Raw genomic sequence first — 5,000 nt, 5'->3', positions numbered from 1 at the left:
ACTGTGTGTGTGTGTGTGTGTGTGTGTTCGCAGGTGGCACCTTGTATTGCAGCCTCTGCCACAAGAGTATGAATGTGTGTGTTAAATGGGTGAATGCCGACTTGTGTTGTAAAATAGCTTTTTGTGGTTATAAAGACTAGAAAGCTCTTTTATATAAATGCAATTCCTACCAAAACCTGTTTGTATTGAAATCTGCACACGTGTTGATGTAAAGCTTCCAGTTTTCTTTCACCAGCGCCTGCTGATTTCTTCTTTTCTTACCCTCTTGTTGCTCGGAGGTATCTTCGTCTCTTGCTGCCCTTTCGATTGTCAACCATTGCACAGCGTTTAGTTCTTCATGAACAAAACAAGAAGCCTGTCTACAACCTAAAAGCATGAAAGAGGAGTCCTCTCAGACATCTGACTCGACCCAATCAAGGTTTCAGGAGGTTATAAACTCTTGCATCTTGATGCATACTTTGACTCTAGTATTTTAAAGTTTTTAAGCAGCCGCCAGGATTACACCAAAGCAACAACAACAACAGTGGACTAAGACCGAGCTAAGAGGCTGCTGGATTTGAGCCGCTCCAGTTGGCTAATGGCTTCTGCCAGAATGGCAAATCTCTTCCTTGGACAGCCGACATGCTTCATGAATGAAGAGCCATCTCCAGTTTCATGTTTTGGCTTTGATCCGTCTGAAGAGGCACAAGGCCTGCCTGGTGTTTTTTAAGAATGGACGCTCTCTGCCGAAGTGTTCGACCTGTTTGAATCTTTAAAGTGCATTCCTGTCTCGTCAATGAATCATTCATTGGCGTCATTGTTGTGAATCATTCATTCTCTTCCTGAATGGGAACTCGCTCCATCCATTTATCCAGAAATCGCTGAACTTTGCACTTTCTCGCGTTGAATGCACAACAATGTTTTCAACCCCTGCGGTTTTTCAGTTTTCAGTAGCTCTACCCACAAGCCATTAGGAGCAGGAACATGCCCCACGGCCTAGCGTGCAACACGATGGCGATAATCCCCCATTCTCTCAGAGCATGTCAGTGTAGTACTGCTATGAAGAATCAGAAGAAAGACCAAAAGCATCTGAAACGGCGACCGTTGAGCGCAGAATGGTCTCTTTCAGAGCGCCGGTGGACGGGCAGACCGTTGCTCCGGCTCCTGAAAAGGTTGTTGTGCTGGTTATTGAAAAAGAGGAGAGGCCTGGTGTCAGGGAGACCTATGAAAGTGCAGGAGAAGGCCTGCTGACAGTGCAGCCATTGTGCCTTGTTTCGAGGCCTCGCTGAGGGGCTACACTGAGGCATTGTGCTGCTCCGGCCTCCCCTCCCTCTCCCGGTTCCTCCTCCAGGCTCCTGGCTGCTCCCAGTGCTCCGCTCGAGGGTTTGCTCGTGTAGATGCTCGGCGTGGAGCTCTGAAGATCAGCCTGGAGTTTCTCTCTTCCACTTTGCCCTCCTTCTGTTGCCAGCCAGTGTTGCCCCGTGACAAAAATGAACAAACCTTTTTTTATATTTAACTTGCACCCCTGAAGGATCCGACCTTTAGACGGCCAAATAACTCCATGATGCGCTTGTTTATTTCAACTTAATTCAACACAGAATCTGATTATTAAGTGAGCTTGACCTACATCACCTGCAAACACATTAGACTTTGTGCATTTCGGAAACTCTTGACAGCCTTTCCCGTCTCTTTGCCTTTTCTTTTGCGAACTGCAGCATGAATTAAAATCTGTTTTGGCACAAGAACACACACAAATTCATGATTTAGTAGCATTTTGGGAAGTGCAGTCCTCACTTAGACTCATCGTCAAAGTTCAAACCCGCCAAAAGTACAAAGTTTGCACACGTTTGTGTGAGAAGTCTTAAGATGTTCCCAGCTTCACCTGTTTGTCTCCTACACTTTAAAAAACAATCCAATTTTCTTCGTCTTGCTACCATCATCTCCTCACTTTAGTAAAGTGCCCTCACTCTCCATCTCTACCTTTCCCCCCCATTTACCTCTCTCCACCTTTCCTCCGTTTCCTCTTTCAGCGTCTCTTTATTGCTTTCTTGTTCTTTCCCCTCTATTTCCTCTCTTTCTCCCGTCCGCGTTCTCTCTCTCCTCTCTGTCCGTGTCTTCTTCATCCCACTTTTTATCTGGTTTTGTTCTTCTGACCTCCTTCTCTCTCCTCCGCCTGTCCTCTTATTATCTCGCCTACTCTTCTAATCCTCGCCGCGTCTCTCAGTTAAAAGCCTTCAGCAGCAGCTACAGGCCTGCTGTATCGCTCTGCACCATCAGGTCTGCTCTTGCTTTGGGCTTTTGCAACTCGCTAACGAGTTCTTTGCTTCTCTGGTCGTCTTCTTCTTGTCGTTTTTATTTCTCCTCCCAGTTTTGTCTCTTTCATCTCTTCTCTTGATTTCTCTGCTGAAGTGTTTGCACTTAAAAAAAAAAGAAAACATGGTGTACATTTGTGTCACTTCACTCCCGACAAGTTTGATCACAGGACTTCAAAATGAGCAGAATCGGTGTGACGACGGAGCGGCGAGTTTGATGAGAGCACTTTGAGTAAACTGAAAGCCGTTAGAGCTTGTGGGCCTCGGCTGACCTCTTACTTTACTTCTTATTGTCTTTAAAGGTCAGAGGGGATTTAATTTCCCATTAATTTAGTAGATTACATGAACCCAAGATCTTCTTTTGGGCGATAGAATCTTGCCACAGTCGGTTGTCATCTGATTAGTCTCCAAACTTCTGGATGTAACACTCACGTTTTAAATCGCTCCGGTTTGGCTTTTAAACCCTGAGAGAGACATCCGGCTCTCTATCTGCTAAATGCTCCACTATGTTCACCAGCTAGTTGCTCACTGTGTCTATCAGCTGTTTGCTGCTGAGTGTACTGTTGGGTTATTACAGCTATCAGGCCGTTAAACCCAAAACAGCAAGCTAAAAGAAGCTAAACCGCTTCTTCACATATCTCCTGGCTGATCTTTATCTCATTGTAAACCAAGAGATAGACATGTACGTTCTGCTACATCATCCATTTGTAAAGTTTCCTTTTTTGCCTTGAAACATGAACTTTTACTTCGTGTCCTACGAGCTGATAACTCCACTTCAGAGCTCGGTAGAGGCCGGTCTGCAGCACTTCTCTCTCTTGGCGTCTGTCCCTCTGTTATCTTTGTCTCTTTACGTCACTCCTTTCACCTCCGCCCATCCATCCCTTCCTCCCACTCCTTGTTTTGGCCTTTCACTCTGTGCTAACTCGGCCCTTCAGAGCCCTGCTGTACTCACTGTACTGGACAGCCTTAAGTTTTCAGACGTCCCGTGCACTCATTCACTTATCCTTCTTTCTTTTTCTACCCCCTTCCTTCTGTCTCTCCACCCTCCACCTCCTTCAGCCAGCTGCCAAACAGACCCTCCCTGTTCCCTCCATCCCTACTGGAGGATGGAAAAGCAGTCTTCCAGAAATAGCCCAGATAATTGCCCTCCAGTGATATTTTTTTCTCCTCTCGCTCCTTCATCTGTTTGTTCCCCATTCAAAGCTTCCCCCCCCCCCCTTCTTCTGTTTTTAGACAACTTGTCTGATTCCAGAGCTTTTTTTTGGAGAAAGAAAAGAAAAAGAGAATTCCTCGCTGCATTTTTCCCTCGGAGAGAGCAGGGGGGGGGGGGGGGGGGAAGTCAGGGCAACCACTTTGGTCTGTGTTGGTTTTCCAGAAATGTAAAACGGGCCCACAGACTTCGCCAGCGCTGAAGACAAACTGCAGAACTCAGCAGTTTTCTGGCCAGATGTTGCCGCGGCCACCACTTCTGCACGGCCGTGCCAGAGCACGGGAGTGAAGAGGAAATACTTCCCACTTTGGTTGTTCAGCCCGTCGGAGCAGGTGTCAGGAGGAAGTCAGAGAGTCGTTTAAGCGTACACTTTTACAGAAAGGAAAAACTGAGAGCAGTTAAACCCGCAGTGAAGGGGAGCGGGGGGGTCGGACTCTGCAGCTTGTATCATATCCTCCTGCCCGGCACACTCGATGGAGGAGGATGTTTTTCCTTGTTATGCGACCAGCTGTGTGAGGGGAGGGAGTGTAATTTGTCTGTGGTTTGCAGCCCCTCCCTGTCAGGGCAGCGCACCTCCTCCCCTCTCCTCCTCCCCCCTGCAAACTGTGGCCAATGAGCCGTTGGATGCTAGTGGAGGTTATCAGACAGACAAACAGACGCACAAAGCCCCCCTCACCCCCCCCCCACACACACACACTCTCACTCACAGGGACTCTCCAGCAGCCACGTGACGTGCCACATATTGCAGATGAGATTAAAAGCTTGTTTCTGCAAAACATGAGCTTTTCAGGAATTAAGGGTTCATGAATTGTTCATTTTAAAAGCTGATGGTGCAGTTTTGAGACTAAATGAGTTCCTTCATGTCGTCAAGGTTATTTGTAAAGCACACACCTTTACTCAGGAGGAACAATACCATAATGTAAAGTAAAAGCAGACGTGTTATCAGAAACAGGAAGTCGTTATTATGATCCTTTCAGAATACAGTTCCTATAAAACTCCCAAAACAAAAGAAGAATAAGAGAAAACAAAAGCATTAAATGGTTATTAATGTTATTAATGAGTAACAGCTGCGTTTCAGTAATGCAGCTTTCAGCTCCTCTTTATACTGTCGAGTAGTTAAATATACAACAACTTCATCTTTAAGAGATAATCACATGTTTGTTTGTAAAAGCTTAATATGCAAAGTAATTCCAGCTGTTGGATACGATATAATGATACATGTGGTGCAATAGTCCCATCGCAGGAAGAACTTCCACACGTCCTGCTACAACTTTCTTCTTCTTCGACTACAACCTCTAAAGGAACAGAAGAAGAACACGGTCAGCTGACTGTTATACAAGCAATACGTTTTGAATCTCCAGACTTGGCACCAAATTACATCCTTCTTTTCAGGAAACGTCCTAAGACCCCCGAAAAGAGGAATCGTAAATCTGTTGCTTGACATGCATGGTGTTAGTCTTGATGAGATGAAATGTTAACATGAGCTCCAGAGTGATTTA

Source organism: Cottoperca gobio, chromosome 22, assembly GCF_900634415.1.
Source record: "Cottoperca gobio chromosome 22, fCotGob3.1, whole genome shotgun sequence".
NCBI classification, from domain to species: Eukaryota; Metazoa; Chordata; class Actinopteri; order Perciformes; family Bovichtidae; genus Cottoperca; species Cottoperca gobio.
Note: the sequence above shows the minus strand (reverse complement) of the source record.